The 19,407-nt window shown below is 43.1% G+C and overlaps 1 protein-coding gene and 1 long non-coding RNA gene across 4 annotated transcripts in view; both read left to right on the top strand.

The window, feature by feature from the left end:
* LOC139050284 (heat shock factor protein-like) overlaps positions 1-19,407 on the top strand; it is a 143,306-nt gene that overhangs the window by 22,068 nt on the left and 101,831 nt on the right. The window lies entirely within an intron of this gene.
* Positions 1,908-18,184, top strand: LOC139050296 (uncharacterized). Its single transcript, XR_011508845.1, has 4 exons — positions 1,908-4,443; positions 4,733-4,850; positions 8,182-8,291; positions 17,991-18,184. It is a non-coding gene; the product is annotated as an uncharacterized lncRNA (long non-coding RNA).

Genomic DNA, 19,407 nt, shown 5'->3' with positions numbered 1-19,407 from the left:
CTAATAGACAATGCACTCAGTGACAGCAGTATTGGAATAATCTTGTTCGAACAACTCGTCACATTCCGAACTTCCTTCATTGACAAGGCCATTGAGCCTCAGACTCAGATCTTCAAGTTTATCTTTGCACTGTGTGGCTAACTCAAATACGTCTCAGAAGTCAGCTGGTATAAAAAAAGAACACGAAGTTGCGTATTTTTGCAAACTGTAGGGATTTGTGTAGCGACTACAGTAACAGGTGCTGACAACTGCTATTCGTAAAGTGTGTAAAAAATACGAGGAGGGAAGAACCAGTGGGAACAACAAAAGTAATACTACGGCATTGGTGAAAGCCACTGGGGTCACGGTGACCATGGTGTGCGATAGCAGTGGCAGCAGCAGTGTTGGCTGTGGTACTGTAGTCCTTAGTTTTGTGTGCCACCTTTTTGTGTGATTAATCCGAATTTTTTCTACCTCTCTCCGCCATGACCTTTCTCTACACCATTTGCTCACCTAGCACCTTTCACTGTGCTGGCAACTGAGGGCCAAGTGGTTAATTGTGAAATTCATGAGGCAGGTAGTACCACCAGGATGGCTGATTCCTGTTATGGCGAGGAAGTGCTTTTTTTGTTGTGCAGTGGCTCTTTATAATGTGGTTGCAACGCTGGACTAGCATGCCTCACTGGCTGCCACAATTTCTTTTTTACTTTTTTTCCAACAATTCTCAAGTCTGAAAAGGGTAGGTACTTCAATTTCAACTGGGGACCTTAGATACAGGTGTTTGATGCTCTACCTTGTGCTGAACCCACTGCAAAACCTTTGCACCGGCAAAGTGTTTGTGGTAATAATTAGCTGTCCATAGCCTAGCCAAGTTCCCTAGCGTGTTTTAGTATTAGAAATAAAATGAGACTAGGACAAAACACAGATCTTTTTAGGCTCTGAAAATCTAATATAGGCACCAATATCGAAATGTATTTATAGGCATGATAAAGGTGTCACTAAACTGTTTTTAGGCACATAGTTTATGCTTATATGTTAAATAGGCACGATAAAGTCGTAAGAAAAGGTGTCCAATGATTACGATACTCCCTCATGCAAAATTTGAGTGCAGCTCGGTACGTGTTTTCGTTTCACAATATATTGAGCAAAAGAATTTGAGTCCGAAATCACTGTACTGACTGGCAGTGGGCCAGTGCTGTCAGTGTCTTCACAGAGGGAAGTGCTGTATGGGAACACTGGCATGATGAGCAGCATCGGAGCCAGTTGTGGAAAAAGACGACAATGAATGCGTGAGCAGTGGCACGAGTGCGAGGGACAGTACGAGAGCACTGGCATGATGAGTGACATTGGAGCCAGCTGTGGAATAAGACGATGAACACATAAGCAGTGTCATGAGTCTGTTCGCACGGTTACACCGATGGACGCTGACGAGCCAGCTGTGGTAGAAGACGACGATGAATGCGCAAGCAGTGGCACAAGCTTGTTCGTGTGGTTATGCCTAGGGGGCGCCGGTGCTCAACTCAGGAATGGGCGCCTAAGAGCTGGCCTCTAAAAATTAAGCATTGGCCCAAAGTTACAGTCTCTAGTGATAACATGTGGGGTGATAATTTTTAAGTTATCCTAATTTGTAAAAATTGTCTGTTACAGATAACATAATTACTCCTTGAGCTGTATTATTCAGGGAGGTGTACATTACTTGCACAAGAAACCTAAACACATTTCCCACCAATTTAAGAAAATTAACTAATTAACTTTAAATAATTTATGCCGCAAACAGTTAAATGTTTGGTCTCACTTTTATCCCTTGTGATCATGTCATCATCTCACTTTTATTGTCTTCAAATACATTTTACCCTGCTGAAGTTTGCCAGTTGACTGATAATTGCCTTAGTTCGGCAGGGTGGTGTGCACTGCACCGGTATCAGACTTGTATGTAACAAATTACATGTAATCAATTAGTTTTGGTAGTATTGTAATGTAATGATTACTTTGTTTACTTGGTAATGCTCACTGTAATTCAATTACTTTTTCCTGTAACCAAATGCATGTAACCAGTAACTCTATTGACAAGACATGCTGTTAACACTTTTAAGCATTTTGAATTTGGTGGAAGTTGCAGTAGAAGGCCTGCGGTATGCAAGTGACATTTCCAAGGGCATGAAAACATGTGCATGGGTTATCTCCTTCCTTTAATCGGTGCCCTGTAGCTACACCTCGATCACCTGAACATATGTTGAACAACTAGTTGTGCAAGCTCTCTTGAAAGTGCTTTTAAGTGGCCTTCATAGGCGGTAAAAGCTGCTGCTGCTCATTTCTTCTTTGTTTAGTACAGTCTATGACTTCTCCGATATAGACAGGAGTTTATGGCCATTAAGCATACATGTTACTATCAGTCTGATATGTGAATCGTATACATGTAATTTTGCAATTGTAAAACACAAACAGTATTTTAGGACTAATTAATATGCAGTTATCTTTAATTACACTACAGATTTGGCCAGATTTTTGAAGAACTTGAACATCTGATGGTGTGTCCGCTACTATTCCCTATTTAAGTCTAAATGGCTAACGAGTGAAGGGCACTGGTAGGAGCTCCACCAGACGTCTGTCAACAAATATAGCCAACACTTGTATGGTTCTATGGTGATGACCAGTCCAGATGTTCATGCTGAGGAATCATCTGTAGACAATTTTTCATTTTTTCGCTGGCCCGACCGGGAGTGCCATTGCTTAGCCCCAGCAACAATGAAGCACTGTGGCTCCTAGAGGACCCACACGTGAGCATCACGATATTGAGTAACCACAACCTTGTGCGCAAGGAATTCGTATGTTAGAATGCCACCCTTGCCTCCAGCCCGCACGTCTATAGAGTTTTCGTTTGTAGCAGCTGATGTCTGCACAAGAAAACAAGGGAAAATGACTGACAATGATATTGAAAAGCAGTTAATGAAGGTAAACAATGTGTGAAGGGGTGCAGAGCATGCATTGATACAGCCAGACCGGGGGTGGTATTCTGTAAGAGTCCACCTAGTGGACAAGTCCACTTCTGTCTGATGTCATCAGAGTGCGTTCGGTTGTTCTGAACATTGGCATGAAGAACATACTACTTGGTGCACCCTGGAAGTCACCCGTGTCATTGTAAATCGAACAACATGCTGTTTAGCCATTTGTGGTTAGTTTTGTTTGTGATTTATTGAGGGAAGATCTGAAACAAGCTTGTTTAGGTGACTACTAATAAAGTAATGTGTGTAAAAATTTTACTTGCACAAACTTAAGACACAGTAGAGTGGCGTTTAACTTCATTTTATGATAATGTATTGGCTGCAATTGTAAGCGTGTCACTAGGGGGCCACATTAGCGAACTGAACCGCAAAATGGCAGCCTCTGTGCTTGTTAGAAACAGCTGACCACAAATCGTCGGCTACCGAGCATGGATAAACCCTGTAGACTGGCGGTCACAGTATTTCATGTTGATAGTTGCGGTCTTGATGTATTCTCTGACACCAGCGTTGGAACTGAAACACAAAATGACAGCCTCTATGCTTGCAATGAACAGCTGATGCGGGATCGTCAGCTACCGAGCATGGATAATCCCCATAAACTAGCAGTCGCAGTATGTCATGTTGACGGTTGCCGTCTCGGTGCACTCTCCAATAGCAGTGCTGCAATTGTTGTTGCTGATCGTGCACAAAGCAATGTATGACTGGTTGTCATGACTGCGATGCTTCAAGAGAACATGCAACTCCACTCACCTCTTGTACCACATGGACTGCTGCGTTGACGAAATGTGTCATACAGCGGTAAGTCGCGGCATTGAACAGACGGCACTGATATTGACTGTGCGTACTAATCTTTATGCAGGCACACAAGTTGAAGAACAGTGTATGGCAAAGCATTTGTTCATGATGGTGAATAAAAGAGTCCCGTGGCGGTCTGTACATTTTCTTGATTATTTTCTTCTTGTTTGCTGTCAAGTTTCCAGACGATCATGTTTGTACATCAAAACGCCATGGCACTTGCGAGACATTGGCCCTCATATCAATTATTGGCAGCTAGAAATTATAATGAACTTCATGGAAAAGAATCCACACCTTGTTAAATCATTGACAGGCCTGGATGCAAAATTCATTGCTCAAAGGAGAAAGGAAATGTGGAAAGAGCTCGCGCATTTGCTCAATGATGCCGGGCGTCTCTTGAAGCTCACGATACGGTGGCGTTGTTGGTGGAACAAATTCGTCAGTCATGCCAGAGCTGACACAGGCCACCTCTCCGCTGAGATGAAGCACGTAAAGCAGGCATGCATGCCTTTTGCTAACGTCTTGATTTGAATATTTACACAAATCACATAGCAGGACTACTGGCGGTGGCCTTCTAGGAGGAGCCAAGGGTCAAGTGCTCACCCCGCTAGGCCCAGCAAACACAGTGCTGACGAGGCCTGCGCCTTTTATTCCCAGCGACTGTGAAGTGAGAATCTGCTTTGTTTCTTTTTATTCTTTTAGAAAGGCCAGGATTTGAAGTCGGAAACTCATCCCTCCCATTGTCCTGTATAACAAAGTGTGAAGGAAGGGCATAATCTATTTTGTAAAGAAAATCTTTAGGCAATAAATGATGCTGGACCACCAGTTGCCATCACAAATGTAGGCCTTGGAGGCATTGCTGTACCAGAAAGAGCAAAGCCTACTGTGTTATGAAATATGCTTAGTCTTTTGTAACTTTTGTGACCTGCTTAACAATTTGTTTTGCGTAAATGCAGAGCGACTCGCAGCAGCCTGGCCCTTCAATTTTGGGTGGCCATCAAGTGGCACTGGTGGAGAGGAGCAGCACCTTTTGTGTTTGCTGTGGCACTGCAGGAGGCACAAGGGGTGTCAGCTGTAAGTATGCGGTTTATTAATGTAATTGTGACCTCACATGCGAAAAATGTGTGCATGTAATCTCAATATAGCTGTAATAGTAGAATAGAAACTCATAGCACTGGCCACACTGGATGAAATGCGCCTTGCAGTACTTAATGCACATGAGAAATAAACGTGTTGAGTGAAAAATTGACACCACACAGAGAAGATGTACTCAAGAGAGCACTACTAACGCCAACTGATTTTATTGCTGCTTTGTCAGCACGAGTGTGTACACATAGGCACAGCAAGAAAAAACAAATAAGCACAAAAACCCTGTAGATCGCCACCTAAGCCAATGTGGCGTTTCTTGTTTGGTGCACATGTTGACATTTGTTAGGCTAACAAGGAACCTATGTATCACGACATCTTTCGGTTATGTGAATGTACTATAATGTGTACTGTAAGTGCATAGTAAATGTTTACTAGTTGATTGTTGTACGAAAAAAAAAAAAATAGAGTAACCTTCGTAGCAGTGCTGTGATGGAGAGACTATGCAAAACCTCATTTTTTATCTCGGAACACATTTGATGAAATGTAATGCCTCAGAATAAAAAATTTTATCAATAAAATAAGGCAAAACATAAATATATAATGCAAGATTTTAAGAGTGCAAACTCCACATTACCCCACAATTTAATGTTTCCTCTCAGCTGTAGTGACACTGATATCAATGTGTTACACAGTTTTGTATGCTTTGTTCTTTATTTAGCTAAATTTTATGTCAGTGTTCAATAAGGATGCCTGAGAGTGAAAGAGGATTGGAGACAGGTCGCACAAAACATGCTAACAACCTCTACATCCTATTTTGGAAGAATATTGTAGGGATAATATGCATAATATGCTGGTAGCAAATATTTTCTTACCTACTATGCAGGGGGGTGACTACTGCGCCAATTGTGCAATTTTGATGCAAACGGAAATTCTTGCGCCAAACTGCACCAAACACAGAAAATTGACTGAAATTGCACCACACTGCACCATAATGGCTTCAGCATGTGTGCAAAGTGAGCGGATTCATTCTCTGAAAAAGAGTGCAGCCATTTACATTCTGCACACCACGCGACGGCACCTCCTGCACAGTTTCTCTTAATTTTCGCGCTTATAACATGGACTTTTGGGTGCTTCTAGCTAGTGGGCAGTGCATACGCTGCCACTTTCGGCATTAACATGAAGGGCTAATGTTTTGCACGACATGCATTCCGTAGCCTAATGACAAGTCATTATGTTAAAATAAGAATAGTGTAAGAGACAGGGGAAAACGAAGAAAAACACCCACTGTTTACATGTGTATACTGTTGTTTGTCCTCCTATCTTGCATTGCTATCTTAACATGACATACCAACATGCCCAAGTGTTCACCCTTCATAGCAAGTGATTAGATGTGAAAAGCACGTGAAGTTGATTTGTCCAAATTTGGCCCATTGATTAATAGGAAAACTGAAGGCATACTAGCAATATTTGTTTGAGTGGCACTTTAACCTTGTGGAACTTTTCTCAAACACTAGGTACACAGGCATAGGAACAGTCCTGAGAAAAAGGTCGGTCAGCAAGGCGTGCTATACATTTTCAGCAGATATATTTGCTATCATTTTCATGAAACAGCAAGAACTGTGCCATTTTGTAAAAATGCCTATGCTGTATGTCGTTGTGTTGTAATATCAGAATTTTGCACCAAGGCAATTATTTGTTAACATACTTTTTTTATGTCTTCTTGGGGATTCACTTATGAGACAGGTTATCTGTAACGTACCATTGCTACCATTGCAACTTCATCTATCACTAGGTGCTTGGTAAAAGTCCAAGCATTCACATTGACGAAGCAGTCAAGTTTGGAATTTTCAGCTACAGCCAGGCAATGCTTTCTCAACAAATCTAGACTGCTTCAAATATAATATGGGGTATAAGGAGCATATAGTGATGTAAAATGTAGTTGGATGAGGCATCTGAGTAATGCATGTAACAGTGCTGGCTATTTGTGGGTATGTTATATTCTGTGTGCACTTGAGGCTACTGCTTCACGTTACAGCTACTCTCATTTGAGCAGCACAACATTTAGATTTCAATTTTAATGGGAGTGGTGAAAAGTCAAACAAACTGAACAAATACTTTATGAATAGCCTGTTATTGAATGGTAACGCTACCAGTCTTGTACGTAATCACTGCAACTGGTACTTTTATGGTTCAGGTAGCTTGTATTTTTAGTAATGTGGCAATACATGAATACAGAACTCGTCCAGAAATTTCTTTTATGTTCAGTGGAACAGAAGTCATTGTGAAAACCATTTGGATGGTATGCAGCATCACTGCCAGGTAGACAAACCTAAGGCATGCTAGCTGCCCACAAATAGTTAACTATAATTCCTGAAGCATTGAATGAAAGCAACCAGGACACATTCTTAATGTGCACGCACCTATACGTACCTGCATGGTACGTATTCATTGCGCATTTGAAAAAATATTGCACCAACTTTCAATCGTGCATGTACGATTATGTGGTAACTTGTTAACAAATTTTGCCTATGCATGAACCTAGGAGTGTGTTCTAGGGGGCATATGTCACCTTTTTTAACTGGCAGAGCTTGATATGAAAAATTCATTTTAGACAACTAGCAGAAAGTCTAAGAAGTCAAATTGTCATGACTGTAATGCCATAGATATAATAATGCAAAACCATGTCACACATTTGAACAAGACAAATATCATTTACACAACACATACATTTATGTAGCCTAGCCGTATTATTACTTTCATGACTTCATGTAAAGTGGTTGTTGGCTGAGCATTTCTCCATACTAGTTGTTTATCTGTATGAGTTATAGTAATTAAAATAATTATTAAAATAGAGTGAGAAATTTCCAAAGGAAGTACCTGAACTTTACATGCTATTATGAACTGTTGGGCAGTGGGATGCTGTGGGAAATGTATATATTACAAGAAAGGCTAAATGCACAGCCCAAACATTGGACTTCACATAAATGAAGCAATGTGCTCCATTAGTAATGGGGTTGTAAAAGGAACCTTAATTTCCAGTTTCGTGCATTTCTTTAATGATTGCAAGGTGTCTACTACTCATCTAAGTGAGAACACAAAGTACTTCTGTTTCCACTGATCAACGCACTTTATTTGGTATATCAGTTAAAGTATGAAAGGTATGGACAGTCATGTACAATATCAAACCTGGTGCAAAAAGAGACTTATATTATCTTTTCTTTTTGCTTCCGTAATTGTGCTACTCCTCCTGAAACAGCAAGGTTATTTTTTGGTAGTTGTGTAGCTTACAAGCTAACCTGCTTCACAAATTATGCAGGACCTCCAAGAGCCACAAAGAGCAAGGCTGTTGCCAACACTGCAAAAAGAGTGAGCATTGCAGCAGCAAGCAACAAAGCAACGGAGAAATTATTGGAGGAGTCCTGCAAGGTAAGATGGCAGTGCTGCTGGAGGGCATGCAGGTAATAAACCTGACCAAATGAATTTTTAATGGTGGTAAGTACAGGTATGTAGCTGGTTAATTAAAAAAAATTGAGGAAAAAAGTTCTTATAGTAATTATCACAATTCACACTAGTAACTGAAGTGCAGAGGAGAGACAAGAGATATCCAGTGCTCTTTAATTGTCATGTAAGTAACGTTTGACATGAGATGTAATAATTGCCCCTTTTTTAGGCGATTATGGAAAGCATTGCATTTTTACTGAAGGTGTAAACATACCAGTTTACTTAAAAGAAGCAATTTACATATCATATGCTTGCTTAATTCCTGAAAAAGCGGTATTGAAGGCTGGCAATGAAGCGCTAGCAGTACGTTAGCATTTGGTTTCCCTCTTGCCACATGTTCTGTTCAATACATTGTTATTCATCAACGCATAGCCAGCATAAGATGTACATATTTGTACAATGCAAAGTGATTAGGGTGATAGCATATGAGCACTTCGCAGGCTCCAGTAAGAGTTGTCTGCAAACTTCTGTAATTAGTTTGTAAATACTTTGTGGTGCACCTACATAAAATTCGCCATACATAAGGATAGCTTTAGCGCTTCTAAACAGGCTGATGTTTCTCTGATTTTAATATGCTTCATTATTTTCCACAGCTCCTCTGTGAGCCCCAGTGCACCTATGCCTCCTTTGGCATGGCTGAAAATGTTTGGTAGTGACTATCGTGACGGGGCCCGGCACTTTAACATCTACACTGCAGTAACGGGGCCCGGCTGCATTGAAGCTTCACTCTGTTAGGCTCCATTTGGTTATACAAAAGTGGGCATTAGGAATCATGATGCACTCGAGAACCGATACACCCATCAGGCCACTGTTCACTCAACTAAACATATTGCCATTCGATATTATGTGTGAGCATAAAACAGCTAGCTTAGTAAACAGTGTTGTGAAATGTAATCATCCTTTCCCTGTGTCCATATTTTTTTCATCATCGCGTGCTACCAGAAGTATACTGCCGCTGGAAATTTCAGGCTGCCTCCTGTATATATTGTATATGGAAAAAGACTACTTGAATTTGTTGGAGCTAAGACATGGAACAACATACCCTCCAAAATAAGAAACACAAAATTTTGCCAAAGCACTATTTATTAGCTATAAACCACTGATTTTGTGCCTGTATCCTTGCTTGGCATTCTGTTGTTTGCGGTTTGATAATTTATGTAACTTATCATAATTTTTATGCATGTTGTAAAAAAAATTCTTTTTTTCCTGTTTTTAATGTGATAATATGTTGCATTCATCCCCTGTATTGATCCCCCTATGCTTGTACCGATTGTCTATCACATTTCGCACATTCGGACCCATCCACTAGCCTGCGATTACTAGGGTCCAACAGTCTTTTGTGTATGCACTGTAACACCTATGATGATGATAATAAAGAAAGAGAGAAAGAAAGTTCATTAGAATGAAAAGGGAACAGTAAAAAGCATATTAAGAAAAGGCGTAGTCTATGTTCATGCTTGTATAGCACCAGACAATGAATATTGTACTGGATTAAGAAAAAGAAGCAGCCGGTAATTGCTTGCTTAGAAGACCGATAAACATACAGTGCGATGCAACTTGAGAAATAATTGTAGTGAAGCTTGCAGTACTTTAGAAGAAAAGAAAAAGAAAAGACGCTGAATCGTCGCGACGGCACATCACAAGTCACCGTAGGCGTCGAAGCCTAGCTATAACGAAATTATCTTTGAGCAGCTCTGATAGTGTCCATGTAACAGTGGTTGCTTGCTTACTGTTAAATGCTCATATACTGCAGCATAAACTCACGGCACGGTGCAAAAACACGCTCGCAGCGAAAGCGAAACATAGTGCGTGGACATGCATGCAGACTCGCAGTCGGTCACCACGAACCCGTGTGATCGCTGCATTGTTCATTCTGCTTTGCTCCATTTGGTTACACAGACAGCTCACTATCAGAACATATTTCAGATAGTTTTCTCTCAGCGACTGCCTACCTTTCACGCAAGAAATCGGTTAGGGGGAATCGATTGCGGCGACCGCGTGCAGTGTTACTGCACGTAGTACGTAAAGAGATAGCGTCTGTAAACAATTCTGTGCTTTCTGTTTGTCCAAGATTATTATATTAAAGGCAAAATACTTCTGTCATTTCGAGAGTACTTGCAGAAACGTCCAGGAGGGCTCCCGCGTAGTATCTTTATTTAGCGCCGATAGCCAAACCTATGCGGAGCGCACCGCGTTATCCCTCAGACTACGCAAGTGAGGCGCTTCCGACAGATGACGACTTCGTATGTCCTCGCCGCCATAGTTGCTCGCCCCCAATGCCCACATCGTCATAGTGATGGCCCCTTCGCTACAGTGTTGTCGTTAAAGTACCGGGCCCCGTCACTGTAGCCACTACCAAAACGTTTTGTTCTGAATACGAATCTTACACTTGCAACGGGGCTATAAGTCCGAAATGTGAGATACTTTCTCGAGATCTCTTGTTCCACATTATGCCTGTGACAGCACCAGTCTTTTAAGTGGTTGTGCTTCCCCACATTGAAGTATTATTATTGGTGCATTTGTTTTGAAAGCATTTATACATTTGACAAATAAGGGAAAGATGTGCAAGTAGAACAGCGCAACATGAGGTGCGATCGCGCAAACAACTCGCTTTTCCGTTCGTTCGGTCTGGCTGTGACGTCACAAAGTGGGCCGTCCGCAAGATTTGTGAGAACGGGGGGGGAGAGCACAGCCAATAAACGAGCGAGCCCAGGCCCGGAAGTTTGCGTCACCAATTTGGGCTTCGATCGGGGACGATATAGTAAGTGCAGAATGTTTGTGATGCTTTAATAATTAAACACGTTATATAAGAAAAAAACTCTTACTGTTGCAAAATATAACCTGCGTCGGAAATGTCATGCGAGAGAAGAAAACTAATTTAAGCGGCATATATTTTGGTTTAGTCCACTAGGTGGTATCGCACACACCAAAACAAATTGGCAGGAGCGCGCAGTTCAATTGGTGATCATTGTTCATCGACTGCGAATCGTTATGTCGTCGCACAATAATGTAAGACTTGACCCGCATGTGTCGCCGCACCAACGCGAACTGTTGGTCGCGTTCATGGAGGGCCACCCGTACCTTGTGCGGACATCGCGCGCGCTGACCCAAGAGCGTTTCGTCGACACAGGGCCGGTATCTTGTAGCGATGCCTTTTCCGATTCTATGCTTTTTCAGGCTTTTTGCGCTAAGCCAGTGGTCAGAGCGACGGTCTGCCCACATTATCAGCGGGATCAGGCGGCCGTGCGTGGTGGATGATAAGAATAGCATAGAATAAGGCATAAGGCATCGCTACAAAATAGCGGCCCAGGCCACTACACCGGGAATGCGGCCGCGATCCGCAAAGGCCGCCTTTGTGCTAGCCTTGCTGGCCGTTGTCAATGGGAAGCTCACCCAACCCTGTTGACGGCCCACCCCGGTTATTGTTTCCGCAACTGCGTGAATGGTCTCGCTCACGGAAGCCTGCCCTATGGATACGAATTCTTCGCTGCCGATAGATCTTTGGAAGCTCCCCGTCGCGAAGAAACGGAGAGCAGAAAGCACCTTGTCTTGCGTCGTGATGCCACCGGTCCGAAGGCCACGGATGGCGTCTTCCAATTGCTCGCAGAGCCACCGCACAGTGCTCTTCGAGAGCCTGAAGTGCTCTCGGAACTCTTCCTCGGTAAGCTCGTCAAATGCGTCCCAAAAGATGCGTCGCCGAGGCTGCCTGAGATACTCCAAAAGCGCGATAATAGGAGCGGCCATCGTGACTCGTGAGCGCCAAACCGCCGAACAATGAACGCGATTCTCTGAGCACAACGTGAAACGGCGAGCATTCTCGACAAATGAGCTCAGATCAAACAACATTAAAAAGAAGAACACTAGTTATATTTATCACAGCGCAGTCACAACATTTAATTTCACTGTGATCACAGTTGTTTTCAATAATTAACATCGCTAATGTCATGTGATGGCGGATCACACTTTAATCTCGAAAAACTGGACCCCCGCCAGGGCCAGCCATGTTCAGCGAGCGACGACATTACGAGCAGACGACAGGCGCATCGTCTGCTACTAGCGCTGCTATGGCAACGGCCATTCATTCTTCAAAACGAATGCCCTTGTCGACCGTTCCACGCTAGCGGCCGATTCCACTCGGTTTTGGAATGATTGACAGGAGTGTGACGTAAACGCATGTTGTGGTCCCGCCCCGGCACAATGGCGGCCGTGACGAAACGCGCGGGCGCCAACGAATCACGAGAGGGCAAGTGAGAGAACGGAAAAGCGAGCTGTTTGCGTGATCGCACCCCTGTTTTAACTAGCTGTTAGTCGCATAGTGATCTGTATACGAATAATGCTACACATCACAATGTGACTTTGTGATTACAATCAATTGAATGCATTTGTTTTTTACCTATCGTCACAGGATAGCTACACTCTTAAGCTTGTAGTAACATTGTTTTGTTTTAAACTGCACATTTTTTATTCTGTGGAAGTGATTTAATCCGTATTGATGAACATGTAAAATGTTGTTGATATTTGCCTGTTAACTACATTTTTCTGGCTCTTGTACTCTGAAATGTCAGTCCCGCTTGTATATGTGCCCTGCAAAATTGATGTTGGATGTGAACTTTTCCCAGGACATGCATTCTGTTGTTGGTATCCCCTAAGAAATGTAACAATGTGGTTATATTGTGTTTCGTTTAAATTTTACCCTGTTCACAAATGTATCAAATCCATGCATGTAGCTGAACATCTGCACCAGAACACGTATTTCATCCATCTGGAATGACTGTTAAGACTGCTTACCCCTGCAAACAAACAATTTGCCGCCAACACAACATCATTGTCATGATTTATTAACCATTATAGGGCCCCTCTTGGGTTATTACACAAGGGGGGGGGGCAAAAAAGCAGATACAAAGTAAATTAATTCAAAAAAATTCGTAAGAAAGTGTGTAACTTTTATCACTCCAACCACGCATCTGACATTATCGTGGTCTCACAGATGGGCCCATAAGGAAGAATTGATTAATTGATTGCTTTGCTCTAATTCATTTTTTAATTATTTATGAATTCACATGTGTCCGTAGCAGCATGCAGCACAGTTAAAATATTGATGACAATTGTGATGCAAAACATTTGCACGGAGTAAAATGTGATTGCACCAGAAATTTCTACGAACATGGTACTTTCGCGAATGGAAAAAAAACTTAAAATGCTGCATTACAACAGAGACGGATGACCAGAACATTACATATGACAATGTGAGGTACAGCCGTCATCTTTATGAAAGGTAAACGCGGGCATGTGGCAGATAGCCTCGAAGCTTACATGTGGTGCGTTGCCATGGCAAGATGTGAAACGAAAAGGAGAGAGCAGTGCCACTCCTTCTACTGCTTGCACCCTTTCTTGCAGTTTTCCTTCTTCTTTTTTACCACTTTATGTAATTGTAATATTAAGCTTTTCAGTACACAGCTTGTGCCACTAGTAAAACAAATGAATAGCACCAGCAATATGAATACGAACAAACATGGCAGTTGCAATATGGTGATGGGACAATGCTAGCATCAGAAAAATGCGTGAATGAACACAGACTGCACAGTGTTCACGAAAAAGTCCATAACAACGGAATAAAGTTAACTGTAGAAATGAGAGAAAATTACACATCATCTGACTATCAATGCGATACATACTTGCAGATTTCACAAAAAAAGAACTTGGCTTGTGCAGAAACATGTATTGCATTTTAATTATGGTTTTAGAGCTGTAGTGTAGCAGCAGCAATAGTTGAGCAAGTGGGTGTGCATTCATATGTAAGAACGTTCCAAGTAGCGTGAAAAGCCACAGGCTAAATGCGGAGAAAACAGAGCAGCCAAGCGATACAAGGCAAGCTTTGGTTCACAAAACAGGCTTGTGTATGTCCTATGACGCAAGGTTGACACTAAATAGAAAGCATTGTTCACTTGTCTATGTACCTAACAATCAGATCCATGTTGCAACGCTACCCCAACATTTCCCCCTCACGAGGCAATATGTTGGTATGTCCTTGCAGTGCTACAAGGCTACCAAGATTGAGAATGCACGCGTGCAAGTAGAATTGACATTAAGCGGGTATTAGCAATTTGACGTGATGTGCTGCCACCCCGACACTTTACCCAAGTGCGGGTGCAAACACCGTGCGTGACAGTCAGCACGGCGAAACAGCGCAAGTTGAAATTTAGATGAAAGCAACAAAATTTCACCTAGCCTAATGCCAGGCATGCAATCAATTTCAACAGTATATGTAACCAGCTGTCATTCTGCTGACCCAGAGGTACATATCAGATATGCACGCCTTTGTCAAGTTACATTTGTATGACTCCGCATGGTTTGTTGCTGAGGCACTATTTAAACGCTGCATCAGCTTATCCAGGCTGCACTACGGATGACACAAAATAAAGGCAGACAAATAGATATTTGTGCGAAAACACCGTGTTGTGCTGGTAAAGGCTAGCCATGTTGACTTACCATACATGTTTCAGGTGGCAGAATCACTAATCGTTCATTAGATTGTGTACACGTATCGCATGCCAGACTTTGGCCCAACCGCATTCGTGTGCTGCCATTGTAATTGCATCGTCACTTCCGTGGCGTTGGTAGCAGGCTCTGTCTCGTAAAACTTCCGGAAGGCCTGGTCCTCGGGCTCGTAGCTGGCGAGAGGAGGGAAGGCCAAGGACTCAGCCTTTTCCCTTACCAGGTGCTGCGCGGCCGACTCGTACGCCTTGAACTCGAGGGATTTCTTGTCCGCGACCTCCTGCACGTACGAGTGCTCGGGAAGTTCGAGAGAGACGAGCAGCAACAGCTTCCGTTTGCAAACCAGTGTTTCGGGGTTCCTGTAGAAGGCTCGGCCGCACCCGCACACGCTCTTCATGTGCCGCATAACGCAGCGCTCGTTGAGATCCTTGTAGCAGTACCGGGCAGCAATGCAGTAACGCTCCCTGCTCATGTTGTATCCGCTCGGCTTTTGGATTGTCGGCTCGTCCGCGGCGGGGGTCGTCGTTGGCACCGAGGGGGGCGTTGAAGTGCTGTATGGCGTGGGATCGTCCAAGAGGTCGAGATCCGGGAAGAGGCTCGCGAGGTACGCCATATCGTCCTCCTGTTCAGGCTCGGTGCTGGAGGTCAAAGCGGCCGTAGCCATCGTTGCGGCAGAGCCTTGTTCCGTCACGTTCGTAAGAGAGTCTGCTGTTGACGTGGCGTACGGCTCCGATGTCGTGCACGGTTCGGACGTGGCATCGGTGAAGGAGACCGCAGAGGCCAGCGCGGGTGTGCGAACAGCGATGTCTCCGGCAGGAGTGGCCCCGCTCTCCATTGACGAGCGAAGTTCGCCCTTGACCAGGCCTTCCACCGACGGCATCACGAATGTTTCCACGGACGCTGCCTCTTTAGTCTCCCGAGTGGCAGTATGCGGCGCGGTTGTGACCACAAGTGGGGGCGCGATACGTTTTGCGCCTTGGCTACTTTTTGAAAAGACCGTTGGAGTTGCGGTCATGCCTGCACCAGTTGCAGTGGCCGGATAGGAGTGCGAAGGAGCCCTGAAGCTGGTGGTAAGTTTAGGGACTACAGTCGTCGTTGCGTTGTGAACAGGAGGGCTGGTTAATGACGCATTCTTCCCGGACGCTATGGCTCCGAAGAAAGTCAGCAGCAGCCAAAGCGTCGCAGTGCATCGGTGAGCAGACATGTCCGAGCCGTTCGAGTAGTTGCTTACCACTGGTGCATAAACGCGCGTGTCGTGTTTCTTGTCGGCCACTTGCCACTCTGTACCTTGTACCTTGTACCTCACAATAAACTTATAGAAAAATTACAGTCAATAGATCTTCCAGCCTATATTATTAACTGGGTGGCGGCTTATCTGTCTAATCGCAAGCACTTCGTTTCAATTGATAATTACTCTTCTAACAAACTTTCAGTAACCTCTGGAGTACCTCAAGGTAGCGTGCTAGGACCTTTACTATTTCTAATTTACATAAACGACATCACTAACGAAATTTCTCATCCCGTTCAAGTTAGACTATTTGCTGACGATTGTGTGTTGTTTAACGAGGTTACTTGCCACGATGATCAATTAATGCTTAACTCTGACCTTCAAAACATTCTTTCCTGGTGCAGTCGGTGGGGTATGGAATTGAACAGAGAAAAAACTGTTTATATGTCCATAACAAAAAAAATAAATAAAATGTCGTTTGTCTATAACCTCGGCACGGAACCACTGACCAAGGTCAGCCAATATAACTATCTTGGAATCACAATAACCAGTGACCTCAGCTGGAATAGGCACATTTCTAACGTATGTAACTCGTCTTTCAGGAAACTTTGTCTTCTCAGGCACAAACTAAAGCACGCTCCCTCTAGTACTAGATTACTGGCTTACACTTCACTCATCCGACCGAAACTGGAATATGCATGCATTGTGTGGGATCCCTATAAGAAAATTAACATTAACATTTTAGAGATGGTCCAACGTAAAGCTGTCAGATTTATTTTTTCTAAATATAGACTGAGTGACTCTCCTACTAGCCTAATGATTCAATATAATATCCAAACGCTACAACTACGCAGGAAAATACAACGACTGAAATTTCTTTTCTTGCTTAAAAACAACTGTTTGTCCCTCCAGCCGCAGGCTTATGTTAAACCACTTACAGCGCACCGAACACGGCATCGTCACGCTGATTCTTTGACGCCTTATAACACCAGAACTAACCTTTTCAAGTTTTCATTCTTCCCTCGCACTGTAACAGATTGGAACAGCCTGCCATTATCACAATTGATAAACACCGATTCTATTGACCGCTTGTGTCTTTGATACTGGGGGTATTACCATATGGGCAAACCTTGTTACCGTTTTCTTCTTTTTTTACACGTGAATATTGTATAATACTTTCCACATCATCCTTATTCTATACAGTATTTTGCAATGAGCGCTCGTTCAACTTCTGGTACTTTTTTTCCCTCTCTCGATAGTGGTTGCCAGTGCTCATATATGCGTGTGATACTGTTCTAATGTTTGTCAAGTTGCCATCCTTCAGTGTACCTTCTCTTAATCTTATTAGTCGTCGCTTTCATTTTTTGTTTTCTTATAATATTTACATATGTTGCATTGCTTTTGTATTTTCTTTTCATGTCTGTATGTATATATAAGTACGTGCATACGCAAATATTTATGTATTCTGCCCCTCCTGCTTGGGCCCTCATTTGGGCCTGCAGTATTGTATAAATAAATAAAATAAATAAATAATCCGGTGCTGCTTCACAACACTAACAGTCATACTCATATGTTCGCGTTGTGGTGACAGCAGTACATCATATTAGAAGTGAGGGTGAATGAGTGCAGCTGCATGATAGTACAGTCAAAGTAGTAGCCTCACTGCATTCATTCCATTTGCGCATGTTTTAATGACAGCGAGTGTACACGAGAGAGCACGGTTTATTAGGTGGATTTGTATGAAAGCGAATGCAGACAAGTTTGGCCGAAAGTGTCGATGCTAGCGGCATTAAACTGTGATCTGTTTTGCTGTGTAATGTGACTACATGCTCAGCAAAACTATATCTTTCACAGCAACATGTGTACAAACATTGCTGATGGAAGATCTTCTTTCACTGCAGCAAACTGCTAAACTCCGGGCCATAAAAGACGAGGTCAGCAGGCTCACTGACGCTATGGAGCACCAAACTGAGGCCCATAACGAACTTGGCAACGCATCCGGCAACACTTATTACCAATTCCATTTCGCAAGTGTGATGTTATTTTGTAAATATTGTGCTGTCCTTTCATGTTTCATTATTAAAACTGCTTAAAAATGCGATCACATGTTTGAAGTATCATGAATAATTTTGTGTGGCAATGCTACCATGCACTTGCAGTGCTTTTCCATTTTGGCGAGGTACTGTGCAACTTTGTTGTTCCAGTGGTGTACTGAAAAAAGTTTATGTTGTGTAGACTAATTGTTTCACCCTCGCTGCAAATGCAACATCACATATACTTCATGTAGAATACACAAATATGTACCAAAGCCATAATTGCATGCACTGTAAAATTCTATGTCTGAGCAGCTAAATGAAAGTACTAAATAAAAATTGGAGGATGCTTAAGCTTCGCCTTTAAGAAGGGAAAGTGAGAGCGTTCAAAGATCCCTCACTGCTTCTCATGCTTCCCCGCAACTGCAGCTTATGTAACTGTAATGTTTACCAGGAAATGCTGGTGGCGAACGCTATGCACGAAGGTGAGCTTTCTGGTAGAAACATGGCCTCTTCCGTGGGCCGCGATGGTCGGTCGGTCGGTCGGTCGGTCACGAGCGTCCCCTTTGGAACGGGGTGGTGGGTTGCGCCACCAAGCTTTTGCTGTTATACTGGCTAATGTCCTACCTAGGTAACAAAAAAAAAAAACGCGATGAACTCCCACAACCAAATTTCCTGACCCCCTATAGTGAACTCTGCTTTTGGACGTCTCCATTTTTTGTCGTTTCCCTACTTTTCTTCTGCCAATCTTTTAATTGCCTCTTACTAATCTCTATTGCAGACATGTTTACTTTTCCCCTGCTCTCGCTGAACCCAAAGGCTTCAAGGGGGCCAGTGGTGCCTAAATTGACCGCTGAGAAGATGTCTTCACATTCTAATAAAATATGCTTCATCGTTTCCCTAGCTTTACCGCAGCACGCACATGCTTCTTCTTCCTTCTTATATCTCACTTTATAAGTGCGCATTCTAAGGCATCCTGATCTCGCTTCGAAAAGTAATGAGCTTCCCTTTGAGTTATCATAATTTGTTTCTTTTCTGATTTCAGTTTTTTCTCTCAAGTAGTTACTCATGGCAGGTTTCTTTTCCATTGCCGCCACCCATGAAATTATTTCAGCTTCTCCGACTTTCTGCTTGGCGTTCTTTGTTGCTGTGTTGCTCACACTACAGGCCGCATACTTGCTGGTAAGCTTCCTAGTTCTTTTCCTCCACTGTAAATCAGTTTTTTCTGTACAGATACCTCAACACTCTCCCAGCCCATTTACTTTCTTCCATATTCCCCAGTCGT

The sequence above is a fragment of the Dermacentor albipictus genome, chromosome 1, assembly GCF_038994185.2.
Source record: "Dermacentor albipictus isolate Rhodes 1998 colony chromosome 1, USDA_Dalb.pri_finalv2, whole genome shotgun sequence".
In the NCBI taxonomy this organism is placed as follows: domain Eukaryota; kingdom Metazoa; phylum Arthropoda; class Arachnida; order Ixodida; family Ixodidae; genus Dermacentor; species Dermacentor albipictus.
Note: the sequence above shows the minus strand (reverse complement) of the source record. Positions and strands in the feature narration are given on the sequence as shown.